A 19,501-nucleotide genomic window follows, 5' to 3' on the forward strand; every position below is an offset into this window, starting at 1 on the left:
TGATTTTCCATTTCATGACCCCTTAAGTCAACAAAATGCACCTCCCTTCCCTACACCTGAAACCTAAACCTAACCGATTGCTTCATAAAAGCAAATATGGAGCATAATTACTGGAGCAACCATGTCATTTTGTGGTGCTTTTATGACATTTTCGGCTCACGTGTCTACACTATTCGTCGAGCCACCAATCATGCTCGAACAAGCTTGTAAATGTAGTTGATTATATTATACAAATGTTAAAATGTATTGCCTTAGTAGTCATGCGCTATAGTAATGTTTAAATGTCATATAATAGCATTGTGTGAAGAACAAGGTGAAAAGTGTTAATATCTGATAATTTGAGGTTTTACTCATGATTTGTGTGAAAGATAATAAAAAGTTGTTGCTGAAGCACCTCTATTGTTTATTTCACTGGAAGCTGATGCAATAAGTACAATGACAATGACAATGAAAAAACAGTTTTTTACAGAACTGTGTCAGAGTTCTGTATTTATATAGAAGCTTTATTAGTTACAGAGGAACCAGGATATTCAGGGTGTTCAGCCATTAGTGTCTTTTGAAGTGTCGTTTCAATCAAAATCTTGTTTGACCCGCGAGGTCAGGTCAGTCTCAAATGTGTATTTAGAGCTATGGAGCTTGACTCAAAGACCCAAATCAATAGTTCACATATCTCTCAGAGGTACATATTAGATTACACAGAAAGAATGTGCTTCAAAAAATTGTGTGGAAATACTTGTTCACAATCAGTAACCTCCGGTAAACTCAATTCTCAGTTCTCACAGAGAGTATTAATTCATCATTTAGCAAGAGAGCTCATTTTCACTGTTGCTTTTGCAATTATCTTTGGCAGCAGGCAAACAAAAATTTGTCTCTTGATTATAACAACTGCTCCCTCGAGTATTATGATGGATTATCGAAACATACACAAGAATTAGAATTAGCTACTCAGTGATTGACTGTGAGCTTTTGACTTATTTCAGTAATGTTACATTAGTCAATGATGGCCACGCTCAAAGAGAATCTCAAAATGCTAAAAATTTATATTGGCATTTGCAGGCCCCATATTAAATACAGACTCTAGACATGTCTCCAATTGTTCATATAACTATAATGGTGAGAAAATAGTTTATTTTCAACCACTTTGTTGTGTGTTTACAATGTTGTCATTTCTTAAATATGCTTGACAACAGTGAGTACTTTGAACATTCATGCATAAAAGACCTATCTATTGGAAAACTTTACCCACTGCTATTGAAAGAGACTAACAAAATTTCGAAAGCAATAGTTCACCAAAAAAAAAAAAAAAAAGAGAGAATTCTCTCATCATTTATTCAGTTGTATTCAAACCTGTATGATTTTCTTTCTTCATTGGAACACAAAAGGAGAATGTTTGCCTCAGTCACCCTTCACTTTCATTGTTTTTTGGCTGTTTGTTTTTGGTGAACGTTTACTTTACAAGTTTTATTAGACCTCTGTGAAGTTAATGCAGTTGGACACATTTCTAAAAGTTTGTTAAGTATGACCAGAAGAACAGTCAAATGTAATTGACTTTATTGTGTACTGAATTTGGTCTCAGATGAGTGAAAAATACGCTGGGGTTGGAAGGTGTATTGGCTGATGTCACTGGTTTTTGCCTGTTGGTTTCTAGTTGATGTTTGCATTAAACATGCAAAGTCACAAGCTAAAATATTTTTTTTTACACTCGCATTTAGAAGGTTGCCACTTGGCCACAGCAACTCTGTCACTGCAAATTAAATTTAATATGCGAACTTACAAAAAACAAGTAAACTCAGAAAACCTAAATGCTGCAATTTTCATTCCATTATTTCCCCACAGTGTAAATATATTTGTGTTGAACGCAGGAGCTTTGAGTTGTATTTTTAATAACAATCCACATTCCATAGCCAATTTTCCGCTACTTGAGGAAAATCAACCAGTTGAATTGGCAGTAATCCAAAGTTATGCCATGATGATTTTGATTGCTGTTTGACTGTTTATGGTTTCAGTCTCCATAAGAAAATACAAATACGAGCATTTCAGAGTGACAACAGCAGCCGTTTTAAGGGTTAGTTGGAGTGTAACAGTGCCTAGTGTTTAAAACCAGATCACATGCCACACAATCTATATTATGGAGGGAACCACCGGCCAAAATGTAACTGTATTGTGTGTAAGACAAATACTCAGTATGACAACAGATATATGTGATTGGTAAATATATTTGCAGAAACATAAAGACTATTTACATAAACAAGTTAGGTGAATTTCAAAACAGCATACATATATAAAAAGCAGTGTCAATTAATTGCCAGGAAAAAGTAAATGAAATGAAAGGTTTCACATATATCACAGACAATCACCATAGCTCATTGAAATGAGTATAAAAAAGTATTATGGTCTAGTCCATAGTGGTGATATATAGTCCTGTGTATTTGAAAGTCACAAGGAAGATATCATCAAAGGGTCCTTAGTTTAAGTAACTCCTTTCTTGAGAATCACACTCCTTGGCATTAATAGTAAGCACATACAAAGAAGTCCTTCTACAAACAAAAAACATAACCTAATATCAGTATATATAAGAATAAACATAAGCAATACACAAACACCCATGAAACAAAGAAAAGAAACAGCATCTTACATTGATTGAGCATGAATCGCCAACGATTCCCAATCTGAACTCTGATAGTGGCATGCAAGCACCATGAACCATGCTGAGCACCAAATACTAGTGATGGGTCGTTCATGAACGATTCATTCATTTTGAACGAATCTTTTATGTGACTCAGAAGAACCAGTAGTCTCAGAGAGTGATTCGTTCATTTTGTGTTGACCGCGCATGTGCATTGCACAACCTCCGTTCGTTTGTTACGTGAAAACCGCTTGGCGCTTTACAGGAAACAGAAACGATTAATTCACCTCTCGAGTATTCTGGTCCGAGTCGTTTGTTCTTTTGTCACGTGACAGCCGTATACGCTATGCATTGCACACTAATCACACAAACTAATAATTTGTTTCTCATAATTTGTCCTTGGCTGCATTATACATTTTTCCTTACTGGGACTATAATCAAAGTTTGCGTAAGTAGACGTGTTGGGGGGATTTAGTTATTGAAAATTTAACATTTTAATTTAATTCTGCTCAAATGAACGAAATGAACTAAATTACTTGAAAAAAGATTTGTTCATTTTGCTGAATGAGACTCAAAGGTTCAAGTCAGTAAAATGATCCGATCTTCCCATCACTATGAAACACATCTCACTTCTTCTGTTACGTCCTGCTTATATACTGGAGCTAACAGAGTTATACTACCCCTAGTGTCCGGTAGTAACATTATATATAAAAATAAAAAAAACATGTGACAGACAAAGACTGTTTGCCCTTGTTGTCCCTTTGGTACACTACGAAACAGAAATCCATTCTGCATCATATAGCGGATACGAGTAGGATCTGAATCTTTTTCAGACTGTGCCTTTTTTAGTAGCTCTAGTAACTCTAGGGTCTTTTTGTTGATCAGTAGCAATTTGTGCTAGATCGACTGGCAAGTTGGTGGGTATTGCAGCGGTCTGGGTGGCTTTAATTACAGCAATCATCTCAATGTTGCATTGGCCTTTACGATACTTTACAGTGAAATTAAATCCTTGTAATCTCAGTGTCCAACAGGTGAGGCGTGATGGCTTTGGATGTTGGAAAACCCAGGTCAGTGCTGCGTGGCCTGTTATAACTGTGAATGGACATCCTTCCAAATATGGTCTCCATTTTTCCACAGCCCAAACTACAGCTAGGCATTCCTTTTCCAAAACGGAGTATGCTCTCTACTTCTTGTAGCAAATATGAAGCATACGCTATGACCTTTTCCTCTCCCGTTGTTTCATGTGTAAGCACTGCACCTACACCAACCTCACTAGCATCTGTTTGCACTGTGAAAGGTTTGCTGAAATCAGGGGGTGTTAACATTGGTGCTTGGGTTAAAACCTGTTTTATCGTGTCAAATGCATGTTGACATTGTTCTGACCATAACCAAGTGGAATTTTTTTGTTTCAGTGCATGGAGTGGGGCGGCTTTCTCAGAGAAGTGCAGAATATAACGGTGAGTCCAATGAATCGTTGTACGTCTTTGGGTAACTGTGGGATTGGAAATGAGGTGACTGCATCCACTTTTGCTGGATCTGTTTTTATTCTGTCATTTGAAACAATGTGTCCTAGGAAAGTGAGAGTCTATTGCATAAAGTTACACTTGTTTAAGTTGAGGGTTAGTCTGGCTTTATGGAAACATCGAAAAACTTGCAGTAGGTGGTTGAGATGTTCTTGTTCTGTGAGAACATAACAATGTCATCAATGTAGATGAAACATCACTTGCCCTTGAGTTCTCTTAATGACAGTTCCATTAGCCTTTGGAACATTGCAGCGGCATTTTTGAGGCCAATAGGAAGACGACAAAATTCATACAGAACGATGATGTGACAAAGGCAGTTTTCTGGATGCTTTCAGGCACCATTTCCGATTGCCAGTATCCGCTTTTCAAGTCAAGTGTACTGAATATAGTGGCACCATGCAAGGATTCCAGAATATCTTGATTTTGAGGCATTGGTTATGCATCGAGGCGAGTTTTGGCTTTCAGACCGTGATAGTCCATACACAGTCTTGAACTGCCATCCTTCTTTGGTACTACCATGACTGGTGCTGCCCACAGAGATACAGAGGGTCTGATAATCTTCTTGGTTAGCAGATTATCGACTTCAGATTCAATGATCTGCTGCTTGTCTACAGATCATTTATATGGGCGTTTCCTGACTGGAACTTCATCGGTGGTGAGAATTCAGTGTTTTACCAGGTTGGAATGTCCTATTTCATGGGTGCATACTGTGGGCCATTGCAACATTAACTCCTCCAATTTAGTTTTGAACTGAGCACATTATAAAAAAGTCTTATGGTTTAGTCCATAGTGGTGATATATAGTCCTGTGTATTTGAAAGTCACAAGGTAGAGATCCTCAAAGGGTCCTTAGTTTAAGTAACTCCTTTCTTGAGAATCACACTCCTTGGCATTAACCCTCTGGGGTCTGAGGGTGTTTTGGGCCCTGGAGAAGTTTTGACATGTCTTGACATTTGTGCTTTTTTCAGTTGCTTAAAAACATATTAATGGCTAAATTCTGATAACACTGTATTCAGCACAAACTGGGCTACAGTAATATGTGAGTAACATGTATGTACATGTTTGTATTTTTGAGAAAATAACGTTTATGCGTAGTTTTTGAATTTTTTTAAAATCTTAAGTCATTGAAATAAGGCCATATAACACATACTAAATATTTGTTCACAAGACTTTTGAGAACTGGATCTTGTAGCCTAGAGTTTTTGCCTCAAAATGATGTGAAACCATCCTGATCACTCATTCATACAAAACAATATAGTCATTTAACTTTTGTAAGACACTTTTAGTGTTAGAAAGGCCACATGCGAGGAGGCTTGGATGATTATGAATATTGATGTAATTCATACCTGAGGAGACAAAGACTCCTCCCCTGAGCTTATCAATGAGGAATGTGACTGAGAGAGAATGAATGTGAGGAGACTTAATGATTGAATGTATTGTTTGTGGCTTATTCACAAAATCAAGTTTAAGTTAAAAGAAGTAATCTGACTATACATTTTCTTTACATAAAGACTTAAAAACTTTAGACCTACACTACTGTTTAAAAGTTTTAGTTCGGTAAGATTTTTTTAATGTTTTTAAAAGAAGTCTCTTCTGCTCACCAAGGCTGCATTTATTTGATCCAAAATACAGCAAAAACAGTGATAATGTGAAATATTTTTACAATTTAAAATAACTGTTTTCTGTTTGAATATATTGTAAAATGTAATTTATTCCTGTGATCAAAGCTGAATTTTCAGCGTCATTACTGTAGTCTTCAGTGTCACATGATCCTTCAGAAATCATTCTAATATGCTGATTTGCACATTTTACACATTTACACCCGAACAGATATTTGCGAGCACAAGCTTCATTGATGATAATGAGGCAGCATAAAGACTAGTTAAAAAATAATCGAAACATTCATATTATTTTTATATCATATTACATATCATATTTATATCATACAGTATACAATTTAAATACCTACTTTAGCAAAACAACATTTAAATGTAACTAAAACTTGCCTATTAGGACATATTTCAAATTTCAAAACTCTGAATACTGGCTGGCAAGTCTGGAAATAGTCCAACTAGTAAAATATGTACATGTTTATATAAAATAGCATGTCAACTAATGTAAGTAAAGACCTACTCATCCGAAATTGTATCCTCGGCTGGATCAAATCGCTCTTCAAAATGCAAACGTTCATCGTCGGAGTCCTGCTCTTCTTCTGAGGAAAATGTGAACTCTTCATCACTATCCAGGAGCTTCCTCACCTGTGTAGCATGCCATCTTCCAAACGCGCAGGAAAATGAATGAACTTGATGCTTTTTAAGGCATTGTTGGGGGCGTTTACCATTTGCATTGATCACCTCAGTACATTACTGTATGAATAGCGCCCACTGCGCGTGGGTGGGATCACATTAGCATTAATTAGCTGAGCCAGTTGAAACTGTACATCTCTTTAGTTTCATACAGATTACATTGCAGGAGACTATTTGTTTTAAATTTTAATTGTTTTATTTAATAGACATTTTAAGCTTTCTTTAGACATATGTTTCATGTTTGTCTGATAAGTATCCGCTGAGTTTCAGTTCATTTTTTGATGTGCTTCAGAAAGATGCTCGTGGAGACAGAGACGGCTGAAAGCGCAATGTTTATTTTCTTTATTTTACAAAAGCACAAGGTTTTGTTGTTATTGTGAGTGTACACAAATAAAAGCAGACACTTTATAGTCTCTAATGATGTCTTACACTTATCTGTATGCCCAAAAATGACGGAGTATTTTAAGTTGTTTCTGCTGTTATGAGGAATCAGGATCCAGCAGGACGTGCCGGCGCAACGCAACGGATGAAGTCATGCAACGCAACGGATGAAACCACGTGTGGACAGCCCCTAACTCGCCCTATACTTGAAAAAAACGTAGAATGTAACCCTGGTTCCCTGAGTGGGAACGATATGCTGTGTATTCACTATGGGACACCGTCCGAGTGTCACGTGGTCTGAAGCCCTTATACAATCACGGCAATTTATTGGCTGATGGCGCTTAAGCGACACCACTAGGGAGCTACGTCACGGGCTCCATAAAGGCGCCTGCTTTCGTGCCATCAAGTCAGATTTTCTGCAGGAAGGCACAAGCCTGTGCAGGTGCTAGAGATTATGGCCAGCTATGCAGTGTCTCGTTCCCACTCAGGGAACCAGGGTTACGTTCTATGCAACCAAGACATTCCCTTTCATAGGAACTTGAGCTGCATATTTGCTATGGGAATGATACACATTCACGCCATGCGAACAATAGCTGCCAACTATCTAAGCCCGTGTGGCAAGCATATAGCAGCGCACAAGTGAGCTAAAGTGTTCGAATAAAAAGAAGGAATTATGAGTTTACTCCTGTTCCTACAGATAAAACCTGGGAAGCAGTATTCAAACCCTCATCCAGATTATAAAATCAAACAAATGTATGCTCTTCTGCTCTTCCAAAACTTCTCCAGATTTGTTCCACAATCTGAGGATGTAATGTCCACTCTCTGGGCACCAAGCCCTGTCTGAATATGAGATCTGCCCCCAAATTCAGTCGGGCTGCAACATGTACGGCTCGTAGAGACAGCACATTTTCCCATGCCCCCAGAAGAATGTGACGTGCCAGCCACAGCATGAGAGTGCACGAGAATGCAATCCTCCCTGGCGATTGATGTAGGATACCGCCGTCCTGTTGTCCGACCGGATAAGGACATGGCTGTCCTGAATCTCCGGGAGGAAAAACTTTAATGCCAGCAGCACTATGAACATCTCCAGACAGTTTATGTGCCAATATTGCTCCTGGCCCATCCAAACTCCATAGGTTGGACGACCCTCGTATACAGCACCCCAACCCATGGAGGAGGCTTCTGTCATTATCACCTTGCGGCGACACACCTATCCCAATGGAATGCCTGACATCAGAAGGTGGGTCTGTTTCCATGGTAACAGAGTTTGGTAGCACCCACTCATCACTTTGAAGTGACGGAACGCATGCATCAGTGGTTGAAGTCCCTTTGTGGAGTTAATCCACCACTGAAAAGATCTCGCATGCAACATGCCAAGGGGAATGACAGCAGAAGCCATGATCATGAGCCCCAAAAGCCCGTGAAATGTTCTCTCAGGGAGAATGCATCCCACTCTGAACATCGCTAGACACTAGCGTAATGACGTAATGAAAACACGGCTGGAGACAGGCACCCTGCATTGCCCACGACTCCAGCTCCACTCCTAGAAACTAGTCTGTTGTCCTGGCAACAGAACACTCTTGTCTAGGTTTATAATGGCTGAGAATGACATCTCGATGCTGGGCAGCCAAAGACTCTGTGTGGGCTAACACCAACCAATCGTCGAGATAATTCAAAACACGGATGCCTTAAAGCCTCAAGGGCGTCAATGCTACATCCAAGCATTTTGTGAAAATGCGTGGTGCCAGTGCAAGTCCGAACGGAAGGGCTGAGAAAACGCCTGTGCTTCAGCGCAATCTAAATATGGATTTTTTATGTTTTTATTTTTTTTATAAGCTTCCTTCAAATCTGTTGTCACAAACCAGTACCCTGGCTGCACTTACATTACACTAACACTGTTTATTTCTGCGTCAGCATCCTGAATTTACATTTCATTAGAGTGAAATTCAAATGTCTCATATCCAGAATGGGACGCAAGCCACCTGAATTGAATGACATAACCATGTTTTATCATTCGAAGTACCCAGTTCAAAACGCCCTTCAGCTGCAGCCAAGCTGACAGATGGGCAGACAGAGGAATTAATGCATGGCTCTTGCCTGCAGTGTGACCTGTAACCGATAGATGGCACACTTGGTTTACGTTTGGCGACTGCCTCAGAACCAGCATCACAGCAGAGGAAAGCCTTTTGTCCTCCAATACTGTGACTGGTTAAAGGGAATTTGATAATGTTTTGCCTTTATTGTATTTAGGCATAAATGCTGAGCACCCTGAAATGTATACAGAATAAACCTTTTCCCTAGTATTTTGAATGGGGAAAAGTGTATGAACATTGGAGGGAATGTTTATTTGAGAAAACTTGTTTACTACAACGGCCCCAGCATTTCATCTGGTTTGTGTGTAAACCTATTTTTATTGTACATTGAGTTATATTACGCGTGCCGCGAAACCCTTAGTCATGGAGGCAGAAGCAAAACTCAAGCTGAAAATATTCAATGCTCGTTCATCAGTATAAATTACGGGGGCAAACTGAGCTAAATTGGTGTACTGAAAAATGGGTTAGACACTAAACCAGTCCCGGCATATAATGGGGGTACAGCATGTAGTACCCGGATAGCGCGAAACACCCTCAAAACAAAAGCATCACCCTGACCAACTCGTTCCCCAGCGCAAGCCTTGGGGGAAAATGAGGGAAAGCCCAAACGGAGCCAATATTAACTCAGAGGCATTCCTTAATGCGATGCACTTATTTGGACTGCAAAACCATTGTGTGTCCATCCAACAGCTGACTGAAAAGAGCGACATCCATGCCACCACCGAAAAATCGAGCAGAGATAGCAGTGCACATTCTCTTGTCTTGCCAGAATGTCCATGTGGTCCACGAACGGGTGAAAGAAAAAATTAGTTAAAATACCTCGCATCTCCTTATAGAATCCCAAAAGAATAATGACACCGACGAAGCACTCCACGCGTTGGTTCGGCATCACTCCATTGGGGAATATTCTTTTATTCCAGCCCCCTTGTTCTGCGGCCAGGCTCCATGCATGATCCCTTCCGCCACGAGCAGTTTGCTTTGAACGGGGAGGGAAGAGAGAGAAAGGCTGAGGCCGCTCCTCCATTGCCTTATTCATGTGCATTCTCCTAGAACAACACAGTAAAAGACAATAGGGACAAAGGGGCCAATTTGTTTCCTTCCAATGACGAATTCTCTCATACAGCGTTTTTTAATGGTGACGGTTCAAGACGTGCATGGTATCTCCATGTTCGCCAGAAAATGGCTGCCAAGCTAGGCCTCAGAGCATGTCCGTTCGCACTCCAATCCTCTCAGACACAAAGCAAAATCCCAAATGACTCCCGCATACGGACCTCCAAATCTGGAGGCTGTGGAACTGGAACAAATGGGGATAAAGCCTCATGGTGAGAAATTGCGAGCTTCGAAAAGCACCGCTGTCACCGTCAGACCCTTGTAAAACCCAATTAAAATTGCTCTGACATTTATGCTGTATAAACAACGTCCTTATGTGTTCGCCACTCAAAAGGGAGAATTAATGAACCCTTGCTTCAATGTAAGTTGCTAAAAACACACAGGCTATTACAAAATCATGCACTGAAGAACAGAAAATCTGACTCAATGGCGCAAAAGCAAGTGCTTTTATGGAGCCCGTGACGTAGCTCCCTTGGGGCAACGCTTATGTGCCATCAGCCATTAAATTGGCATGATTTTATAAGGGCTTCAGACCACATGACACTCGGACAGTGTCCCATTGCGAATACGCAGCTCGAGTTCCTATGAAAGGGAACTGACCTGGCCCAAAAGCCAATGGTTTCTCAGGTTGGGTTGAACGGTTGACCACTATTGCATGTGTGAAATACCTGTCCGTGCACATCCCTAGTCATAACAACATAAAGTAGTTAATAATATCAACTTAACTTAAGATCATCACGATGGCGCAGCGGATGGCTGCCTCAGTGTGGAGCTCCTCAGTTCTTTTGTTGTTTTTGTTTGTTTGTCCGGTGTTTAGTAATCTTTTTCCAGTCAGTTTTAACAGAGATGAACTGCTGAACATTCGACAGCATGTACCAGACAATCTTTTCCCGGTTTTTGAATATTCAGACGTTTTGCTTGACATTTTAGTTGGAGGTGTCTTTGTTTTTCAGGAGACGTAGGCGAGGAAGATGAGCCGGTGCGCTGGTCAAACTCTGTCGGCGTGGATTTCGAACAGCGCTGCCGAGTATTCACTTAGCAAATCTCCACACTCTTCCTAACAATATGGATGAACTACATCTCCTCACCCGCACAAACAAGGACTTTTCAACCTCTGCTGCCTTGTGCTTCACAGAAACCTGGCTGAGTGAAGCCATTCCGGACAATGCGTTACATCTGCCGGGCTTCCAGCTGTTCAGAGCAGATCGCATTGCGGAGTTAATGGGGAAAACGAGAGGCGGTGGAACATGCTGAAAGTTGTTGTACAGATGTAACAACATTAAAGAGGATGTGCTGTCCTAATTTGGAAGCGCTCTTTATTAACGATAAGCCTTTCTACTCGCCGCGGGAGTTTTCCTCGTTTATTCTGTTGAGTGTGTATATCGCGCCAAATGCGTGTTTGAACACAGCGCTGCAACAGCTGGCTGATCAAATCACAGACACAGAACAACAATACCCGGACTCAATTATTATTATTCTTGGGGATTTTAACAAAGTAAATCTCACACGTGAACTGCCCAAATAAAAACAGCACATCACATGCCCAACCAGAGACAGGAACATACTGGATCATTGCTACACAACAATAAAGGATGCATATTGCTCTGTCCCTAGAGCAGCTATGGGACTCTCTGATCACTGTCTGGTTCATCTTCTTCCAACCTACAGGCAGAAATTAAAATCAACCAAGCCAGTAATAAGGACTGTAAAGAGATGGACCAATGAAGCAGAGCGGGAACTACAAGCCTGCTTCGATTGCACGGATTGGAGTGTTTTTGAGGCTGCAGCCACAGACCTGGTCGAGCTCACAGATAATGTTACATCATATATCAGTTTCTGTGAGGATATGTGCATTCCTACTAGGACTTATTTAAAGTTCAACAATGACAAACCGTGGTTTACAGCAGAGCTCAGGCAGCTTTTTCAGGCCAAAGAGGTTGCTTACAGGGGTGGGGATAAAGTCTTGTACCATCAGGCCTGGAACACACTGAACAGGGAAATCAGAGTGGCTGAAAGGAGATACTCTGAGAAGCTGAAAAACATGTTTTCAGCTAACGACACTGCATCAGTGTGGAGTGGCATGAAACAACTCACAAATTACAGGACTCCTACCCCCAACCCTGTAGGGAACCAACAACTGATCTTCAATAGATCACTGGAGCAGTGTGAAGTCCCATGCTGCATCAAACGCTCAATCATTATTCCTGTCCCAAAGAAACCAAAAATCACAGGACTTAATGAATACAGACATGTCGCCCTGATGTCTGTGGTCATGAAATCATTTGAGAGACTGGAGTTGGCCCACCTGAAGAACATCACCCCTCAATATCCCCTTCAATTTGCTTACTGAGCAAACAGGTCTGTGGATGATGCAGTCAACATAGGATTGCATCATATCCTGCAACATCTGGACAGACCAGGGACATATGCAAGGATCCTTTTTTGTGGACTTCAGTTTAGCTTTCAACACCATCATCCCAGCTATACTCCAGAATAAATTGCACCAACTCTCTGTTCCCATGTCTATCTGTCAGTGGATTACCAGCTTTCTGACGGACAGGCAGCAGCTTGTGAGACAGGGGAAACTCACTTCTAGCACCTGTACAATCAGCACTGGTGCCCCCCAGGGATGTGTGCTCTCCCCACTACTCTTCTCCCTCTACACCAAAGACTGCATTGCCAAGAACCTCTCTGTCAAGCTCCTGAAGTTTGCAGATGACACCACTGTCATCAGCCTCATCCGAGATGATGATGAGTCTGCATACAGAAGGGAGGTTGAACAGCTGGCTGTCTGGTGCAGTCAAAACAACCTTGAGCTGAACATGCTCAAAATGGTGGAGATCATTGTGGACTTTAGGAGAAACACCCCAACACTGACCCCCCTCTCCATTCTAAACAGCACTGTGGCAGCAGTGGAGTCATTCAGGTTCCTGGGCACTACCATCTCACATGACCTGAAGTAGGAGACCCACATTGACTCCATTGTGAAAAGGCCCAGCAGAGGTTGTACTTCCTTCGCCAGCTGAAGAAGTTCAACCTGCCACAGGTGCTGCTGATACAGTTTTACTCAGCAGTCATTGAGTCTGTCCTCTGCACTTCAATAACTGTCTGGTTTGGTTCAGCTACGGAATCAGACATCAGAAGACTACAAAGGACAGTTCGGACTACTGAGAGGATTTATTGTTTGCCCCCTGCCCCCCTTCAAAAACTATACACTTCCAGAGTGAGGAAAAAGGCTGGAAAAATCACTTTGGACCCCACTCACCCTGCCCTCTACCTTTTCGAACTGTTGCCTTCTGGCCGACGCTTCAGAGCTCTGAGCACCAGAACCGTAAGAAACAGGAACAGTTTTTTCCCTCAGGCTATCCATCTCATGAACAGTTAAATTGCCCCATTGAGCAATAACTATGTGCAATACACAGTTTAGTCTTTTTATATTTATTCAACACATCCAACCTCTTCTGCCATTTCATTCCTCTGAAAAAAAAAAGTGGGTTGGCATTGCCCCCCTTAAATTTTCCCTGTGACACACTTAATGTTCTTGTGTGAATTAACTGTGTCCTTGTTGAATGTCAGACATATTTCTGTGACATGCTCCTTTTCATACGCATGGAAAATGTGATTCTCGTCAGGACTCGAATGTAGACCAATAAATGATACAGAATGTAAGTATTATTTATTTAAATTGATCTACTGACACACATATCATGGCTAATATTAACAGTGATTGTATCTGCCTTCCAGGTTAGATCTAGGGAGTTTTTTTTTTCTATTGCACACACTTAACTTCGAGTCTATTTTGCTTTAAAAATTAATGCATTTATTGAATTGTGGAAAACTTAAACCAAATTTTTTTTTTTCTAAAATTGAATTACATTTCAAACTAAATGAAAATTAGTTTAAAATGTACAAAAAAAAAATCAGATTAACCACCTCCCCAAATCCAAACATTATACCCTCTCCAACATCTTCCACCAACCCCTTTTACAGTGACTTAAATATAATAATAATAATAATAATAATATACAGAATAATAATAATTATTATTTAAAAATAACCATGACCTCTAGAAGGTTTTACAGAAATATCATGCAATAAAAAAATAAAAATAAAATAAACGGCTACAGTGGTGATTGTCAGGGACATAATTTGATGTTCCACTATATTTTCAAAGTTTGTACATTAATTTTATTACCACCTGCTGGTGGAACTTCAAACTGCAATGCAGTAACAGAATTTGGACTTTGTGGCAAGATTAGACATGGTCATGGGCACCATAAGGATTTTTGGGCCCCCTGACATCTTTGCAGTCAGTGGCCCCTCTTATTGCAACCTGTACATTTTTTTTTTTTTTTTCATTAAAAGTGATCATTAAAAATAAACGTGATCATAATCATGATTGCACATTCAATAAGGGACACTAACAAACTAATTTGACTTTGAAAAGTTCATCAAAATGACAATGAATTTAATAGAAATATCTATACAATAAATGTCATTTTAGTGAGTTGGGTCTGTGTTTTTAATGGAAATGTAATGTTTTTTTTAAAAAAATGTTTAATGTTGATTCATTCAACCCTAGAACACATATGTGGGTAAAAAATGAAACGGCATTTAGTTTTTAAGACATCATTTTTACAAGAAGTTTTCTTTTGATCTGCCACTCTATGTATTCTTCAATTAAGGTGTCTTCTATCATGTGAACTTACTTTTGTAAAATTTAGGTGAATATTTTTTTTTTTTAAATTATAAATGAATTTCCATGACAACCCCTAGAATTTGTGGCTCCTATATGACCCATATTTATTTAATATGGTATTCAACAATGGTATTATTTGTAATATATTGATTAATTGTAGAGTAATATAGAAATATAGTGTCGTATGGCAATAAACAGTAGATTACAAAAGGTTGTAATTTAATTGTAAGTTTAGATATGTATTTATTTTTGTAAAACAACAACAACAACAACATTTTATCCTAGTCCATTGTACTTATATATATATATATATATATATATATATATATATATATGTTTGTATGAGTAGAGTTGTTGAGTCATTTCATATTTTACCACCAAACATGGAAATTGCCCATTTTTCTGTTATACAGGCTTTTTTAGACTCACCCAAAAGTGTATACTTTTTTTTTTCTTCAGAATAGAATAAAATACATACTGTGTAAACTATTTAAAAAACAAATTACTTATAAAATTATCATTAGAGTTAATTTACTTTGAAAAAAATAAATAAGTCGTTTTATAAAGAATAAGCCTTTAGATTTCACCTGGGTCTTTTTTGACTCACATATGTATTAAAGAGTGGTGAAGTTACATATGTGTTCAGGGTTAAGTCATCTCTTGGAGTATCTGAATGCAAAAAAAAAAAAAAAACATTTTTCCTCTACAATTATAGAACAGAACAGATTTTAAAAACTGATAGCTTGTTCCATAATTTAAATAGGTCCAGGCTTTAAAGCCCTTGATTTTCCTTTCTTTTTCTTTGTAAGAATTACCACAGGTTTGACCATGGATGGCTCGTAATTATTGAATAGATCAATGTAATTATAGTTTCTATATACATTTTGTTTTGGGAAAAAAAAACAAAAAAACATTTAAAATCTATTATTAAAACTGCCTTTGTTATAATAAAGCCAAGACAGCTTCCCCTTTTATAGTTTTAAAAGTAATCTATAACATTTTTGTCTAATCATACCTGTTATACAGTTGGTGTTACTACAGTAATGACACACATTGTTTTCTCATCTTTTTCTCATTAGCGCTGTTTAGAATGTTGGGTCTGTTTGGCCATATGAGATGATTGAAATTGTGGTGCTTCAAAGTGGAAAATTCTTGGTTTAATTCTGGTTTTGTGGTCTGTTCCATGCTGTTTAGCTTTCTGCACGATCCGGTCAAGCCTGGTTTATGACGCACTCAGCGCGAGTATGCGTGAGAGACGTGCCGCGCTATACAAATGGGAAGCAGTCTTAGCACTTAAAAAGCGCCTTTTTAAAAAACAAATTATTAACACTTTTTATTGATTCCAACAACTGAAACAGAAAATCAAAACATATATGTACAGAATCTACTTTTAACCCCTATTATTCCCTTTCCCCCTCCCAATCCTCAACCCCGCCCTGCCCCCCAACAAACATCCCTGTGGTCAAAGCTAAAGAACACACACAAAGTAACAAAGAAACAAAAAAACTATATATATATATATTAGTTCTGTGCAAAAGTCTTGCATAAGATGTCTTCTGTGCATAAGATGTTTCACAAAAGCATTTGTCCTATATACACATCAAATTTCGACACCACATTGACTTTCCTATAATCCACACAGTTATTTAAAAATCCCTCTCCACTGCCTATCCCCGACAGCCTTCCAAAAAGGTCAAATGACTGCCCCACTCCCTATTAAATACCCCCAGGTTGCCTAGCCTTCTGTCTGACATTTCTTCAGATGAAATCAGGGCGCTCCAGCCGAATTCATACCCTAAGAATAATCTGTCTGCCGATCATAACAGTGGCTAGAACCCAATTTCTTATGTATTTATCCACTATATTAATAACCGCCCCATCGCATAAATACAGAATCTGGGGCAAAATGAAATTTGTGTGCCCAATACATCACATAAAACTCTGAGCACACAACCAAAACTCTTGGATCTTAACACACCACCAAAAAACATGGGTTGTGTGTCCCCATCTTCTGATTGGCATTGCCAGCAGGTGGGTGGGTCCTTAAGACCAAGCCTATACAATATAGAGGGGGTCCAATAGAATCAATGTAAAATCTTAAATTGCATAAGGCGCACCCTTGCGTCTCTAGATTCAGACATGACATTTTTTTTAATCCTAGCCCACACTCCCTCCTCCAATACCAAGTTTAAATCTTTCTCCCATAATCTCTTAAGAGAAGTTGAAGCTCCATCCCCCAGACTCTGAATTAACAGGGAGTAATACACTGATGCCTCATGACCTTTTGTCACTGTCTGCATTTGGGATAAACCACTGAACATCTTAAGGGGGATTCCACACACTAGATCATTTTTTATCATCAAGCAAGACTAAGAGCAGTCTTCATTTTGGCTAACCAGTACAAAGTGACCATTTAAACAAAATTACGAAGGAAAAGACTTGGGGCTTCTGCTGGGCCCCCTGTCTGTCCAGGGCCCTTAGAATCATCCTAAACACCCCCCCCCCCCACCCATGGTACTGCACCCCTGGACGTGCTTCTGAAACATCTTAGTGCAATGACCTAGTTCTCAGGAAATTAGCAAATTTCGAAAATATGAAAATTAGATAAGACAGTGTGTATGGTCGTTGTGCAATGCGCTATTCCTAGCACTGTCACAAGTGTCTTTTTGCTGCTTGACTGCATAAATCACTATCCATTTTCCTTGTTATTGTTGACAGAAGCTCAGACATTCTTTAAAATATCTCTGTTTGTGTTTCAAAGAAGAATAAAATAATATGGGGTTGGAACAACATAAGGGTGAGAAAACAATGACAGAATTATATTACTTAACTATTACTTCAAGTGGTTAACTGAAAATTTGTGAATTTGCATACTAATTTGCCAAAATTATTGTGTTGGTACAAAGAGTATGCAAAATTTTTTTGGACCCTCTTTATATTAGGTGTCTTTAACTACTATGTAGTTAAGCATTTAATACAATGTATTTATTATGTAAATACATGTTAGTGCATCTTTCTTACATTTAAAGTATCTGCATTTAATTAAATCTGTAGTTAAACGGTTAACCCTAAACCTAACGTAATCCAATCCTTACCCTAACTCCTAACCCTACCCTTACTCCTACACCTTTTTTGTGACATTGTCTTAATGAGGCTTGCTTTAGCCTTTCCTCAATAATTTCATAGAGTGACACCTTTTGCTCACTAAGTCAAAAATGCTGTTGAAAAATTCATTGTAAAAGCCCCTGAGAGAGTCCTCCAAGGTGTGTGTGGCACTGGTTTAAATTGCTAAAATTGAGTGCCCAATACAACTGTCTCTAAATCACTGCACAGAAAAGCTTTTTTGTCTCAGAAATGAATGATGACCAAGGTTCCTCACTCTAAGCCAGGAATCTCTTTTCAGGAAGATACGGTTGGATGGAGAGCTCTTGGGGGAGCTCTAGTGTCGAGGAAAAGGCAGAATATCTCTTACAACCCTTTTTCTTTGAAGATATCAGATATTGTGTCAGAACCCTCTTTGGACAGCGCTGGAATATGTCACATCTGGCGGATTGGAAAGATGAGTTTTAGAGTATTATTTCTAGGGGTGTGCAGAGAAGCCATTATCTGTATTTGTATCTGTATCTGTTCATATGACAAAATTATCTGAAAATCTTACCCTTTGTTGAAGCTCATATCTATTCCACATCCAAGTTAAAAAAATGTCTCGTCAACGTCACTGACGGCAAAATGGTCTTGGTTCTCACATGTGTAGGAACTCAACGCAATGTGCCATTTCTGAATGTGGAGATGGACACAGCTAGATGTGATTTTTGGTGGAGGTGAAGATAAGCACTGAATAATTACTTAACTTTTGGTCTGTTTTTTACACAAAGCTATCATACATCTTCAGAAGACTTGGAATACAGCGCACAAGTCGTCTAGACAACTTTCTATTTGGTGTTTTTTGGTCATTTATTAACCTTCACAGCCACGGTCACTGTAACTGTTGTTGTTTGGCAATTGCTGCATGACAATTTATTCAAAAAAAACAAAAAACAACAATAATAAAAAAAAAAATCTCCATTTTCATTCCAAAGAAAACAATAATAATAATAGTGTGATTCAGATTAGATACTGACATAATTAAAATTTTTGGTTGAATTGTTTCTTTTAAGATAGGATAAATGCTGTTGCTACTACAATACTTGGAATATAATTGGATCTGTTTCCGTACACATTCCAAAACCACTTGCCTCACTAGCCATTTGAATATGTCAAATACAGGCTTTGTCTGCAGTTCAAGTTATTTTTATGGTCAGGCTAGAAGGCAGTTTGTCATTTTTCATGATTATAGGGCCAGAAATTTTTTCTTGTCCCTGAGAGCTGCGCTTAAGGCTTTATCTGTGGTAACAGTTACTGATTAGTGTAACTTCCCACACAGGTTCATGTGTTTCTGCTCTTCCACTGTTCTCTCTCCAGGTTTGGGCAAGCAATTTTCTTCCCAATGAACTAGGGCTGGCGGAGCGCTGTCAGAAAGACTTCCTGCTGAAACATGGAGAGCCTATGCTGGTGCAGTATGCTCCAACGGAGGCAGCAGCTCAGGTAATACACCCACATAAGAACAGCTTACAGCAGCTGTCAGCATATTAACTCCATATATAACATAACTGCCTATAGATAGCTTGTAAAGACTCTCCCAACCACAGTGTAGGAATGCATTCGACAATCCTTTTCTTACACCCCGTACATTTTGCAGTTATTGTACATGGATAATTAAGCTAA

At 39.1% G+C, this 19,501-nt stretch overlaps 1 pseudogene; it reads left to right on the forward strand.

The window, feature by feature from the left end:
• LOC127432692 (galactose-1-phosphate uridylyltransferase-like) overlaps nt 1–19,501 on the forward strand; it is a 180,031-nt pseudogene that overhangs the window by 22,108 nt on the left and 138,422 nt on the right.

The sequence above is a fragment of the Myxocyprinus asiaticus genome, chromosome 42 (genome assembly GCF_019703515.2).
Source record: "Myxocyprinus asiaticus isolate MX2 ecotype Aquarium Trade chromosome 42, UBuf_Myxa_2, whole genome shotgun sequence".
In the NCBI taxonomy this organism is placed as follows: domain Eukaryota; kingdom Metazoa; phylum Chordata; class Actinopteri; order Cypriniformes; family Catostomidae; genus Myxocyprinus; species Myxocyprinus asiaticus.